Raw genomic sequence first — 16,106 nt, forward strand, 5'->3', positions numbered from 1 at the left:
CCCATGCTTTCTTTCTTCCCTTCTAGTACTTTAGGATAAATTTGTCTTTCTTAACCCAACAAACAAAATCACTTCCATTCTTTATACCCTCTTTACTGAAAACATACATTTTAACTTCCTTATATAGAGCTGTTTCCTTATTAATTTCCATTAGCTTTCATTACATATACTGATTAGAATTCTTAACTCTTAACAGACCCTAGTAAACACTAAAAAGGTAAGCAATTACGAATTGTCTTTTATATCAGCATTCTAAACACCTTTCATAATTTCTAGAAACACACCATTTTACAGTAATAGGCCCAAACATCTTTAGCTTCTCTGCAATAATAAGCCAAAAGTAGGTAATTTAGATACATTTAGAAATAATGTTTCAGTGTTCTATCCTATCCAAAAATGACCCAGATACTCAACAGATTTTTTTATCATTTAACTTAACTTGGCAAAACTCAAGATTGTTACCAAAAAGAACTGGAAGCTGTTTTTTCCCAAGTATACAGACCATGAAACAATTATTCTATGAAAAAACTCTTACCCATTTTCATCTATCTAAAGCATTTGTTTCCAACCATTATGTTCAGATTACCCACGAAAACTTCATGAGACCTATTAGACAAAATTAGCCATCATTTAAAGCTATTATTTTGCTGATGAATTTCTAACAAACAATGTGAGCTTATTTGACTAGTAAACCCAGGCTGCATGCCTGAATCATATCCAAATACCGACAGCTCTGACAACATGCCTATTTCAATCAAACCAACAAACTTAAACAAGGTTTCATTTACCAAAGGTTAATTCAGATCATGGTAACTTGAAAGACATTGGGTTAATTTCTACTTCATTTAGAATTTATGTAAGCACTTAATTTAAGCCAATTAAACAGAGCTCTTGACTTTGGCCATACCATCCAGAGGTAAAATACTACACACATGGAGCATACATATAGACACACATACACCAACTCTCCATAGCTATTGTTTTAAAATTACTGCCATGAATCAGGTACAGTAATACAAAGCTCACCAGTTATGAATACAAATTTTGTTTTGAACCTTTTACTAATATCTGTGGAGAAGATACTCAAGTTGCTAGATTTTTTGCCAAGGGCATGCTTATGGCCATTTTTTTTTTCATTTTTCTCTCTTTTTTCCCCTCAGTCTTAGGAATTAGCAATGGACTAGATAGCCCCCAGAGGACTTGCAAGCTCTTTGAGATGAGGGAAAGGGGTGGAACCTGAACCATCTCTAGAGCTGCTTTTCCAGGCTTACAAAGATTTTCCAAGGACAGTTGCTCTTGATTTCTCAGAAACCGGGTTCTAACTCAGATGACATCATAGGTTGATTCACCTGTCCAACTGCATCATAAAGGCACAGAGAAACTCCTTAAGTTTTCTCCCAGATGGAGTTTCCAGGTCATAACCCATCCAATTGAAAGCAATTCCAATTAGTTAAAATGCACCTAAGCAATGAGTCTTTGGGGATGCTTGGGGTGTTCCCCATGCTTATAAAGCTGGTGTCCAACTGATAGCAAGCCAGAGAAAGGGTTTAGTGCCTGACTACAGGCATCAATATAGTTATAAGATCTAGTCAAGTCCCACTCAGCCTGGGCACTTAGTCCCTGAGTGAGCAAGGGAAGCAGGAAGCAAAGGCCTAGAGCTGGCTGGGGGCAGGGGCTCCCAGTGCCATGGTTGAGAGTGAAGTCCTTGGCAAAAGGTTTTCAAGCTTTCAATTTTACAGAAGGTCCATGTTCTGCTCAGGTTCAGCCTGAACTTAACCTCGACTTGGTGACAACAAAGGCGGTGATGAACAAAGCAGACCAGAAAGGAAAAGAAAAGATCAGGTCTCACCTTCAGGGTCTCTTCCTGAGGGTTATCAAAATAAGGGTTACACCACAGTTCTTGTACCGGAGCACACAACTCCAGCAGGACAGTTCACAGAATAAATCACAGGTCTCCTATCCTCATAACTGACTCAGTAGGTGCGTAGGTGCCTAAAATATTCAATGTCAACCACCAAGAGAGGGCACCCCACTTAGGGTTGCCTAGGTGATCAGGCCCAGGACCCAAAGTGGGGGCTCCCAGGGGTGGAGCCATTGACTCTTTAAAGATATCTTTGTTTCCCAGTTGCAAAGCTCAAAAGGAGACCAAAATGGCCACTGTAACTCTAAGAGAGATGAAAGAAAAGGCTTCATTACCTTGAAAATCTCTCCTGAGCCTAGGACAGCTTCCTACCCATCATTCCACCTGTGGGGTTCCTCTAGCAAGGAGTGATGGGGGCATCCCCCTGCATTACATTCCTTGTATATCTTCCCTATTATGCCTGGTAGTAATAGGTGACTGGTGAACGGTCCCAGAGATAAAAGAATAGAGAAAAACTGTGAAGAATTTTCCACTGGTCTGGGGGACGTTCTATCCAATTGCATCCTGGAGCAATTCTCCCAAGAAGGGGTTCCCATACTCAACCAAAGGTTAGAGTTTGGTACTTTCCTTGAACCAGAATCCTGATTGGGACTTTCCTATGGTTCAGAATGTAGTCAGGATCCATAGGGAGAGATCTCAATCCAACCTTAGGAAAAGAAACCTGCCATGGAGTCTTGGAGATTGGCGACCATCCCAATGACATAAGTGGTCAATTTCTGCACATGTAAAATTTATATATCAGAGATAGGATTAAGAAGGAGTGGATTAATTCATTCTTCATCACCCTCAGGCTTAAGGTACTGATTCTCTTTGGGCTGAATGCCGTGATTTGCCCCATAGAGTAACCATGGGCAGCAAACATGGATTCACACAGCTGTCTAGGAAGGTTTCTGATGGAGAAGTGAATTTAGATCCATCCTTGAAAAAGAGGAAGGCACAAGGAAGAAAAGGACACTTACTAGAACTTAAGCTCACAAGTGGATGAAGCATGAACCCCATACGGGCCACCAGAAAAAATGATGAAGGCTCAGCGAGCCGAGGAGTCAAAAGAAAGATTTCTTGGATTCTCAAGGTCCGGCAGTAGTGCTCTTTTATTCAGAGAATAGCATGGAGTAGCGTGGGGACAGGACCCATGGGCAGTAAAGAGCTGCAGAATGGGGACAGGATCCATGGGCAGTGAAGTGTTGCAATGGTTTGAGGGAAGGGCTAAATTTATAAAGCATAGTTATATGAGTTATTTCTTTACAAGACAAAGGAAATATCATGAAAAACATAGTTAAAATGGTATCAGTGCAGGTGGGGTCTTGTTATTGGGTGGTCCTATACCTTTCGATAGGAATCAGGTCAGTCAGGCCAGGACGTCCTACCCTTCCAAGGATATGATATAGATTGGTATGTAGGGCAGGGGACTTGATCCTCATCAATCTGACATTTGAACAATTCCTGAGACCACCAAGCAACTTTTGTTGCTTAGAACATCTTGACTATATAACATGTACAGCATCGCCTGGGCTGCTTCATTTTTGGATAAAACACATATCCTTCTTGTTGATTCTGCCACAAAAATTTCACAAATTACTAGAGCGTCCACTTCCTTCCTGTGGGGGGACTGAAACAGCAGGCTTTGTGATTGACACACATGCTGCCCAGCTGGACTCCTCCCTCATCCCAGGTTCTGAATGTTCAGTGAGGTCCTGTCTACCAAGCACTAGGCCTCCTGGAGTTTATGGACAAAGGATGGCAATAAGGGCCACCCAGGGATTTTCAGGCCAAATGGCTGTCACGAGGTGCACATGGGAGACACTTCAGAAAAACAGATATTTAAGCCTACTGGACTATGTTGCAGACTGAGGTCCTGGGCCCTAGTTAGTGGCCTGAGGACTCAGATTCCTCCCTGCCACGTATAAGAGACATTCCGCATGGACAGCTGGGTCCAGACACAGAGCCTCCTGGGTTAAACGGAAATAACTCCTTCAGACAGGGCCACAGTCCAGGAGGATGACTTTCGTATGCTCGGCCACCCACCCTGACCATGTGAGAGGTGGATGTTCCCCCTCTTTCTGCTCCCTTGGTGAAATGAGGAGCCCCTTGGGACAATGGGCGTGACACCCTTGAAACTGAAAACAAAGGAGGAAAAAGCTTCCCTTGAGCCAAAACTTTGAGAAAAACTTTGCTAATCACAGCTGTTCATTCTCAGCATCATCAACTGTCATTTAAAACTAATGAGGTCTTCCTGTTCCTCTTTAGTATATGAGTGAGCTGTTTTTCCCAGGAAGTCAAGGTCCGCACATCAGGATTCAGGCTCTCAAGGCCAAACGCAGGCTGAAGATGAAAACCAACCCAAAAAGTGCAGGCAGTTAAGGGAAAAGAAATTCAGCAGAAAGCCCTGATGACCTAGGGGTTGCAGTTTGGCATGCTCCACAATGGTGGCCTGAGTTCAGCACCCAAGCTCAGAACCAGACCACTCGTCTGTCAGGAGCAATGCTGTGGCAGCAGCTCACATAGAAGAATCAGGGGAACGTACATCTGACAGCCATGCAGAATTATGTGTGCGGGATGTGAGGGTGAAAAAGAGGAAAACCGGGAGAAGATTGAGGCAGACGTTAGCTTCGCGTGGATCTTCCCTGCAACTTGAATTCAGAAGACGGTCTCCTAAAGACAAAGAAGGAATGGATCCAAGGTTCTTTCCTTACTTGTTGGATTAGAAGATGGTGGGCTACTTGATTCTATCAGATTTCACCTGTGGTTCTAGGCACTAACTGATTCACTTACAGGCCTCTTCTCCTGGGTTCTCCAAGGACTGAGATCCTGTATGAAGGGGATACTAAAATTTGGGCTGCCTCTTTTGCTAATTTTTGTCTGGAGCTCAGGAAATCTGTCTTTGCGAAAGGTACAGATTTTGAAGTTTTTCCTCCATGGATGGTAATTAAACTCACAGAAGTGGATTTGTTCTCCTGGGAAAGTTAATAGAATGAATAGGAAGAGGATAAGAAAGTCGGCATTTAAGGATCAGGGAAAGAGGCACTGAGTAGGAGATTGAAGAGAAGATGCCAGACAGAGAGAGAGAAAATGAGGACAGAGTGGTGTCATGAAAGCTGAAGAAGAGGGATGAAATGATTCTGTGAGCCGCAGGGTGGATCCTGCAGAGGAACAATCCATCCAAATAGGGAAGACTTCTTGGATTTAATGACATGGACTTCGCGGAAACCTTGCACGAGCAGTTACAGAGAGGTGAGAGAAGAAGTCAGAGAGCAAAGCAAAGAAGTGATAAGTGAGGCAATGGAGAAATCATAAATAAAAGAAAAAAATTAAATAACACCCAATCCTGCTAATTTTCAAACAATGTGATATTGTAACAATATATAGCTTTTTTGCAATACAGTTTGAAAATTACAAAAGAAACTATCCAAATATTTTTAATCTGTGTCTTATTTATTTGTGTTCTGGAAATCTATTTGTAGAAAATATTTCAAAATAGGTTAGAGCATGTCACTCCCTTTTTCCCTCCCCCTCCTCCTTCTTCTCTCTCTCTCTCTTTCAAGTGATTTGTGAAAGAAGCTAAGCTTTTTTTCCTTTAATTTTTCCCAAACAATTGATGTTACTCATTGATCCCTGTGATACAGTTTGACGTGATACTCTGTCTTTGTTCCCCTGTAAATTAGAGGTTACAGCTAGGACCTGATCATACATACATGTCATTGCAAAATTCATGAATTATAACAAATATGATGTTTTCCCATGCAGTGTAGTAACTATTCTTATTGATTATCAAATTGCCACTATGTATTGTCTCTTCCATTGAACTCTGAGTCCTTTGGCATGACTCATCATCTTTCCTGTCTTCTTCATTTTCTAGAGTGCACGATCTTCTAGGCTCAGTTTGAAGCTTTTTTGACCAGAAATGGAATCAGTCATTGTTCTATGGAATCTTGATTTCTTTCAGTAGGAAATGGCATTTAGAGGCCACAACCTGGGTGTGTGAGTCTTTAGTCATTTTACACACTAATTAAAAAATAAAAATAAAATTATTTTATCATTTCTGAAAACCAACACCATTTGACGGTGTTTCAGAACTTGCATGGGAAAAAGTACCAACCTGAAAAATATAGAATATAAATTTCATTTTCGTCTCGGTAACTTACAGGTGGAATGTCACCCTTACCTCAACCAGAGCAAACTGCTGGAGTTCTGCAAGTCCAATGACATTGTTGTAGTTGCCTACAGTGTCCTGGATCCCATAGGGACCCAAACTGGCAGTAAGAAAATCAGAGTGAATCTCTGTCAGCAACCCTATTGATGAAGAATACCTTTTATTATGTTAAGTTTTAAATTTTATTATGGAAATGTTCAAGCATAAAAATGTGAGCAGAACACTATAATGATCAATGGATGAATGGATAAAGAAGATGTGGTATAAATATAGAGTGGAGTACTATTCAGCCATAAAGAGATGAAATCTTGCCATCTGTGACGACATAGATGGGCCCTGAGGGTATTATGCTAAGCAAAACAAGTCAGATTAAGAAAGGTAACTACCGTAAAATTTCATTCATAACTAAAGATAAAAATGATAACCACAACAGAAAAGAAACACATAGATATAGAGATTAGATTGTGGGTTCCCAGAGGGGAAAGGGAAGGGTACAAGCCAAAAGGGGTAAAACGGCACACGTATATGGTGACAGGTGGTAATTAGTCTTTGGGTGGTGAGCATGATGTAGTTTACACAGAAATGGAAATATAATGATGAATGTCTGAAACTTACCTAATGTTATAAACTGCTAGCTCAAGAAAATAAGAACATGCCAGTGTTTGCATCATAGAGAATTCTCTACTTCTTTACCCTTAGTCTCTGTGTTTGATGAGCTTCCACACAGGGCAGACTTACCCATTCGACACATAAGGTACAATGACTAGGACTCATTATACTTTCAGAAGCCTGTAAAATGTTTCATCTAAATTCTTTTTAAAATCAGGAGAAACATGATTTTATTCATAATGACTATGTAAGAATTGACCCATCCTGAATGATATTCATTTTTATCCTACCACAAGAGTAAATTGTAATATTTACTGAAGGTGAGGGCCCAGGAAGTCAAATGTGCATAGCTTCTGTGAAAGTCATACACTGGCCCTGCTTCCACTTACTTTCCTAAGTATCCAGTGGCAATTCTCCTTAATGTTTTCCTGTCCCAAGATGCCATCCATTTCTTCCAACTTTATCTCTAGATTGTCCATTTTTCCCATCACAACTTCCATATCCTCAGCCCTGTGATCTCACCAAACAGAATTATAAAGGATCACTAACTTAATTGACACAAAAGTTACTGACTGATGTGTGCCCAGTGCCACACACCAAGGTGAGATCCTCTGACTTTCCCAAGTCTTCCTCCAAGGTGTCCTTTGTCCATCAGGAGACTATCCCCTGGAAGCCTCCACCTCTTTTCACTTTGACTTCTACACTAACATACTATGCCAGTTGTTCAGGTCCTTCAGGAGCAACTCAGGATGAAGAAAGAGAAGACTCATTGAACTGAGAAGTTTAAAAGGGAGTTTAGAGATAAGGTGAATAAAATTTGAGTTATAGAATAAATGTTTAATTCCAACAGAAAGATCTCAAAATTCTCCTTCTTGTTTGTAAAACTGTATAATCATTTTGAGAAAGAAGTTTTTTATTCTCTAAGGTTTTTAAGTGTAAATCTATGATCTCCTTCCTTAGGCTGTGAATGCCTAGTCTCCCTCATCTCTATGGCCCTGTGCCAACCTCAGAGCTCCTAGCTTACAGAACTGCTCAGAATGCACTCGAATGGAACTGAAATGAAAAAAGAGGAATTTAAAAAGGAAAGAAGAAGATGAAGATAAAGGAAAACAAGAGTAAATGCTATTTATTGAATACCAAGTATTCTCAAAAGTTATAAAGTCAAATAACAGTGATCACGTTTTGTTTGTATGGTTATGTATATATACATGTTGTCTCCTCAATACATTACAAGTTCCTTAATGGAGGGCCCTGGACTGTTGAGGGAGCTCTGTACAGGCTTGTTGAATGGATGCATTAAAAAGAGCCGCAAAATCCTTACTGTGATCATTCTCATTGGCAAGGAACAAAAGTTACACCTGCGGTGAAATGTTTACAACAATTTAACCATAGTTCTTACTTCTAAATAAATATAAATTGTAATCTAAATCAAACTACATGTCACTTTGGCTTTTATATTACATGGTAATGTTGGGGAATTGGGCATGCAGGTGGAATTTGCACACAGAAAGGGAGCCTGCACTTATGTGTGTGGGAATAGAAAGAGGGATGTGATTTAAAAACTAATTTTCAGCCGTCCTGAAAACATGCTCAGAGAAACTGTCCCTTTGACAATGTGAAGGCACAAGTAATACGTTAATATGCCTCCCCTCCTTCTCTTTCAGCATAGCTGATCATCTTTATTATTCATATTCTGAAGGATATTGACCACAAGCTATCCACCATGAACTTTCCAGAATTTCCTGCTTCTAACAGTGTGGAGAGGAATTCTGTTCTTCATGGTGGTGATTCAAAGCAGAGATTCTAATGCAGGCTGTTGGCCTTTCTTTTTTGCCTCTTCATTTTTTTTTTCATTTTGTGAAATCATAAGAACTTCAAAATGAGGATGTTTGCTCTTCCTGGTTATTAAAATAATACATACAAAATACAGAAAACTTGAAAAATAAAAAGGAAAAGAAAGAGAATAAAAATAACTTGTAATTAGCTCATTTAAAAATTCTGGAGAGGAGTGATATCAGCATCAGAGTGAATTTTTCCCTGGGGCACTTGTCTCTAAATACAGCTAAATGGACATTCATTAGCCATAAAGGGATTCCCTACACAGCACAACAGGATGCTTGGGAGTTCCATGCAGCAACACATCAGAAGGTGGGTGGACAGGAGCCCTGGGAAGCAGTGGAACTAGGTAAGCACACCCCTCTCCCTCACTGGTGGCAGTGATACTGGTCACAGTTCCTCAAACAGTGGCTGATGTGACTGTACGAAGAGGGAGGGAAGCCAGGCCAGTGTGTGAATGCTTTCAGAGTGGTAGCCTTGCCCACAGGAGTGCCCATCAGGTGTGGCAGTTCCCTGATTAGAATGTCCCCCACTGAGTGGTGGCAGCTCAGCCCACAAGATTGAGCCCTATCCCTCCAGCACAGTACCTAAGCTGAATGACCCATGAAAGCAGTGCTGGCACTCACATGAAAGAAAGTAGCTCTCCTGCCTAGCAAAACATCTCAGCTGACCTGCTGCTTGCATGAGAGTGATTCACTGGAAAGCTGTGGCCAGCGCACACAAACACAGAGAAGCTCTATGGGCACAACTTTCAGCAGAAAGGGCAGGGCAAGAAAAAAGAAAAAAACCATGCTCCCTCCAGCTGCAGAAGGTGGAATCTGTGACCTGATATTATCACAAATGTTCCAGCAAAGGATCAATTCATCATACACCACAAAGATCTACAGTAACACTTGAGAGAAGAAGGAAAATGACAAGTCTCCAGACACCAATCCTCAAGTCACAGAAATTTACAATTTAAATGACAGAGAATTTAAAATAGTTATCACAACAAAACTCAATGAGTTACAAGAAAACTCAGAAAGACAGTTCAATGAGCTCATGAATAAAACTAATGAGCAGAAGGAATACTTCACTGAATAAATTGAAACCCTTAAAAAAGTATTCATAAATTCTGGTTGTGAAGAACACAAATAAGGAAATAAAAAATAATTTAGAAAACATAAAAAATAGAGCTGCCCTTAAGGAGAAGAGAATAAGTGACCGATAAAATAGAAGTCTCTAAATGCTTCAGATGGAGGAAGAGAGAGAACTAAGATTTTAAGACAATGAAGACATTCTTTGATAAATATCAGACTCAGTTAGGAAAAGCAACATACTGACTATAGGTATTCCAGAGAAAAAAGAGCAGAGAGTGTGTTCAAAGAAATAATGGCTGAGAACTTCCCAAGACAGGGGAAGAAATTGGACTTACAATTACATGAAGCCAATAGAACTCCTAATTATGTCAATGGAAAAAGACCATTTCCAAATCATAAAATAGTAAAATTGGCAAAAGTTAATGACAAGGAAAAGATATTAAACGTGGGAAGGCAAAAGAAAATAATCTACAAAGGAACCCCTATCAGACTTTCAGTGGATTTCTTGGCAGAAACCTTAAGGGCTAGGAGACAAAGGAATGATATATTCCAAATACTGAAAGGCAAAAACTTTCACCCAAGAATACTCTATCCAGCAAGCTATCCCTCAGACAGGACAGAGAAATTAAAGCTTTCCCATATAAATAAACACCGAGGGAGTTCATCACCACCAGACTTGCTTACAAGAAATGGTGAAGGAAGCCCTACTCCTAAAACATGAAAGCAAAGGTTTACAAAGCTTTGAGCAAGAAGATAAAGAGGCAGACAAAATCAGAACATTGCAGGTCTCTATCAGAACAGATTAACAAAGAGTTACTTATAACATAGAAGATAAAAGGAAGGAAAGCATCAAAAGTAACTGTAAATACTTCAACTTAGTCACAAACTCACAACACAAAACAGAAAAACTTGTGACAACGATAATTCAATAGAGGAAGAGGGAAGGGATGGAATCTACTTAGGCTAATGGAGGTAAGAGTCTATCGAAAAAGGGACTACCTCATACAAGAGATCTTTAATTCAAACTTCATGATAACCACTAAACAAAAATTCAGAGCAAATCCATAAATAGTAAATAAAGACAAAACTGGGAAAACTATCACCAAAAAAATCTAACTGAAATGGCAGTCAGATATGCCAGGGAAAAGAAACAATAGAAATGTAGAAAACCTGTAAAACAAGAGACGGAATGGCAGTATTAACTCTCATATATCAATACTCACTCTAAAAGTAAATGGGTTGAATTCTCCAATCAAAAGACACAGAGTGGCTGGATGTATTAAAAAAGAAGACCCAACAATATGTTGCCTCCAGGAAACACATCTCAGCTCTAAAGACAAACATAGGCTCATAAGGAAAGGATGGAAGACAGCACTGCAAGCAAACGACAAGCAAAAGAAAGCAGGTGTTGCTGTACTTATATCAGATAAAGCAGACTTCAAGATTAAAAAGACAATCAGAGATGAGAAAGGCAGCAAAAATGATAAAAGGGGCTTTCCACCAATGGGGCACAACACTTATGAATATATATGCACCTCACACAGAAGCACCAAAGTATACAAAGTCCCTTTTAATAGACCTTAAAGGAGATATTAACAGCAACACAATAATAGTAGGGGACCTCAACATTCCACTTACTTTAATGCATGGATCATCCAGACAGAAATTCAATGAAGAAATAATGGATTTCAATGAAACACTCGATCATGTGGACTTAATAGATATATAGAGAGAATGTTCCATCCCAAAACGGCAGAATGTAATTTCTTCTCAAGTGCATATGGAACATTCTCAAAGATAGACCATATGTTTGGAAAAAAGGCAAGCTTCCATAATTTAAGAAGGTTGAAATAATATCAAGCATCTTTTCTGACCTCTCTGCTGTGAAACTAGAAATCAACTACAAGAAAAAAGCTGGCAAAGTCACAAATACATGGAGACTAAACAACATGCTGCTGAACAACCATTGGATCAACAAAGAAATCAAAGGAGAATTTTAAAAATACCTGAATACAAATGACAGCAAAAACACAATATACCAACTCACGGGATGCAGCAAAAGCAATTCTAGGTGGGAAATTTACAGTAATACAGCCTTATCTCAACAAACAATAAAATTCTCAAATAAGTAATCTTAAACTACACCTAACAGAACTAGAAATAGAAGAACAAATAGGGCCCAGAGTCAGCATTAGGAGGGAAATGATAAAAATTAGAGCAGAAATAAATGAAATAGAGACTGAAAAAAACAATAGAAAGGATCAGTGAAACCAAGAGCTCGTTCTTGGAGAAGATAAACAAAACTGACAACTCCTAACCCAGATTCACTAAGAAAAGAAGAGAAGCCTCAAATACATAAAATTAGAAGTGAAAAAGGAGAAATCAGAATGGATACCACAGAAATATAAAGGATTATAAGAGAATACTGTGAAAAACTGTATGGCCAAAAATTGGATAACCTAGAAGAAATGGATACATCCTTAGACTCATACCATGGTTATAAACCTTTATGATCTCAATAAAATAATTTAAACAAAAATAAACACACAGACACACACAACATACAAAAAAGACAAGTAATCACAATCCATTAAAAAGAGGAAAATAAACTCACAGAAACTGTTCCTAAACAAGCACAGGCTTTGGACTTAGTAGACAGCTTTAAAACAACTGTCATATGTATGATGAAATTGCTAAAAGAAAACATTGACAAAGAACTAAAGGAAATAAAGTAAATCATATAAGTATAAAACAATAATATCAAAAATATATAGAAATTATGGAGCCTAAGGAACAGAAAGAAAAGACTAACAAGTAGTTAATTTCATAGTGAGCATGATGCAGTCTACACAGAAAATGATATATAAAAATGTACACCTGAAATTACACAATGTTGTAAACCAGTATGACCTCAATAAAATAATAATAATAAAAAAAGAATGTTAAACTTTTGGTGCATTTTCCATAATGCCTTTCCTGGGAAATGTAGGGTGTGTGTTTATTTAAAAATTGAAATAATCTTCAACATACAGTTTGTATACTTTCTTTTTGCTTAAAATAAGTATTCTCACAAGCTATCAAATATCATTAAAAATTCCAATATTATATTCTGCTTGTCATAAAGCAGTGAATGTGCTAATTTATTTAACTTCTTAATCATCTGCCTATGTTTTGTCGTGTTGAAAAATTCTTGTATATTTTGACATTGATTCATTCGGCAGCAAACTTTATTGAACATCCTTCGTGTGCGAGAGATTGTTTTACAATAAATGAAGGAGACAAGAATTAAATAAAGTGTCTTGAGTTTAAAGTCTAGTGGAGGAAGAAGAAGATGGAAGAGATGAGGAGTACTCAGCTGTTGTGAAAGGTAAGTTCCTGTCGGGAGATAACTCCACACAGTCTCTCATTTCTTTGTTTTTTCCTTTCAAAAACGTTATTGTTTTCTTCAGGTCATAATGGTGTGTAAAACTGTGTAATTTCAGGTGTACGTTATTACTTTTTAGTTTCTGTATAGACTATATTGTGCTCAAAACCAATAGTCTAATGAAAATATTTGCAAATCATGTATCTGACAAGTGTTTAATTTCAAAAATATGTAAAGAACTCTTACAACTCAACAACCAAAAACAAACCACTTGATCAAAATATAGGTAGATGAAATGAACTCTTTTCCAAAGAAAAGTCACTAATTATTAGGGAAATGCAAATCAAAACGACAATGAGATATCACCTTACACTAGTCCGAATGGTTATAATTAACAAGACAAAAAAATGACAAAAGTGGGAGAGGTTGTGGAGAAAAAGAAACCCTCATACACTGCTGCTGGGAAGGCCCACTGGTGCAGCCACTATGGAAAACAGTATGGAGATTCCTCAAGAAGTTAGGGGCTGGCCCCGTGGCCGAGTGGTTAAGTCTGTGCGCTCCGCTGCAGGCGGCCCAGTGTTTTGTTGGTTCGAGTCCTGGGCACGGACATGGCACTGCTCATCAGACCACGCTGAGGCAGCGTCCCACATGCCGCAGCTAGAAGGACCCACAACGAAGAATATACAACTATGTATTGGGGGGCTTTGGGGAGAAAAAGGAAAAAATAAAATCTTTAAAAAAAAAAAAAAAAAAGAAGTTAAAAATAGAGATAATATATGATCCAGGCTCACATTTCTGTACCATGAGAAGCAGAGGCACTGACTACCATGCAGTCCACACTATTTTTTCTAGAAGTTTGTCCAGCAAACATCCTTGGAATGTAGAGATAGTAGATCCCTCTGAAGAAATGGAAGGCGCAGATTTTATACTTTTTTTACTTAGCATATGAATATTTTCCCAAGCTATCAAATATTATTAAAAATTCCCATGTTACATTTTGCTTGTTGTAAGTCAGTGGATCTTATTTATTTAATTTCTTAATCATCTGCTTCTGTTTTTGCATTTTGATTAGTTCCTGTATATTTGGCCATGCATTCACTAATTCAGCAAAAACTTTATTGTGCATGATTTTTATGCCTGACACTGTTTTATCAATAAAGAAACTAGACAAGAATTAAATGAAAATAAGAAATGTTTTGAGTTTTCAGGCTAGTGGAGGAGGAAGACCAAAAAGGAAATAAGGAGTACTGAGCTATTAGAAATGGGTAAATGCCCATTGGGAGATAATTCTGCAGTCTCACATTTCTGTATGCCTGATAAGCAGAGGCACTGTCTATCCTGCATTGCACACTACTTTTTCAAGAAGTATGTCCAGCAAACAGCCTTAGAATGCTCCCTCCATAGATATGGAAGACATGCCCACTCTCTGGCAATATAAAGAAAATACGTCCCTCCAGAGAAAGGGCAGGGATGCTCAGTGCCTGCTATAGTCCATCCAAGTTCCCTACACCCAGTTTTCCTCCTCTAAGTCAACATGTAATCTTGGGCATCCTGTGGGCCCCTTCACTTCACACTGTAGAAACGTGGGGTCAAGGACCAAGCATAGCAAACCTTATTGTGGGAAATACTTTCACAACATATCCTTGTATGAAACCATCACATTGTAACTCTTAAAATTACACAATGTTTCATGCTAACTATATTTCAATAAAGCTGGAACAAATGCTGTCACTTTGGCTACAGCTATTGTTGTGAGTCATAAACAGCCCTTTTTTTGTGACCCACAATTTTCATGACTTCTACCAGCACTCATGAAACTGTGGCAAAGTAATTGGCTAGTTTGTAAGTCAGATTAAAATCTTAGATCCTTCATGAGGATTGACATGGATATGGAGAAAAATTAAGCAGGCAGGAAAAGAAGTAGTCATTGGCAATAGGAGTGTTAGGTGCTATTTTAAATAGGATGGTTGAAAACACTTCACAGAGAAGGTGATACGAGCAAAAATTTGAATGAGACAAGAGAGTGAGTTTTGTGGATGTGTGGGAGAGTATTCCTGAACATGGAACAGAAAATTCTAAGGCCAAGAAGAAAGTGTGCTCCTATAATATCTAAGTGACAGAAAGTAGGCACATGCAGGTGACATTTCAAGAGCGAGGGAGGTCGTAGTAGAAGATATGGTCATATCCACAATGAGGGATTATGTCATGCAGGCTTTTGACATGGCTTCAACTTTTGTCCAGGGAGAAATGGAGAATGATTGAAGAGTAACTACATGACCTGGCATGTTTTAAATGGAATCACTCTGGATGTTACATTGAGAATATAAAAGGTAAAAGACTCCTCTGTTAGATTTCCCTACAAAAGTGAGTGATGATGTTGGATCGACCATGGTCTGAGCAGACAAGGTGGTCAGAAGTTGTTAGAATATGGATCTGTTTTAAAAGGAGATTCAAGAAGGCTTTATAACATATTGGATATATGGGCAAAGGAAAAAAAAAGGAGTCAAAGTTGACACCAGATATTCTGAGATGAGGAATTGGAAGGAAAGAGTTGCCATGTGCTGAGATGGAGACGATGGGGAGGAGCAAATTTCTGTGGAAAGATGATGAGTTTAATTTTAGACATGTGCGTTTGAGATGCCTGTTAGGTATCACGATGAAGATGCTGTGTAGACAGAGGGGTAGACATGTCTAGAGGGAGAGGAGAGGTCCAGGCCAAAGATACATATTTGGGATTTGTCAGAATACACTTGTCATTTTAAAGGCACAGAGGTGGATGATCAGACAGATTAGATGGGCGAGTGTGGACAGAGAAGAGTCATAATGGGCCCCTTCAATAATAAACTGTTAAAAAAAAGTAGAGGATCAAGCAAAGGAGGCTGAGAACGAGGGCTGGAAAGATAAAAGGGAAAGTGGGAGATTGTCATTTTGTAAAGCAAATGTAGGAACCATTTCAAAGAAAAGAGTCAGATGCTACTACGAGGACAAGTAAAATGAAGACTGAAAAGTCACGATTAGATTGGAATCTAGTACTCAGAATGCAGTGTGACCAGAGCAAAGGTTAGAATAGACAATGGTTAGATAATATCCCATTGCAGTGGGGATATTAAATTCCTTAGATAGAAAGAAATAGATAACTGTTCTTTT

This window comes from Equus asinus, chromosome 29, assembly GCF_041296235.1.
Source record: "Equus asinus isolate D_3611 breed Donkey chromosome 29, EquAss-T2T_v2, whole genome shotgun sequence".
Lineage (NCBI taxonomy): Eukaryota > Metazoa > Chordata > Mammalia > Perissodactyla > Equidae > Equus > Equus asinus.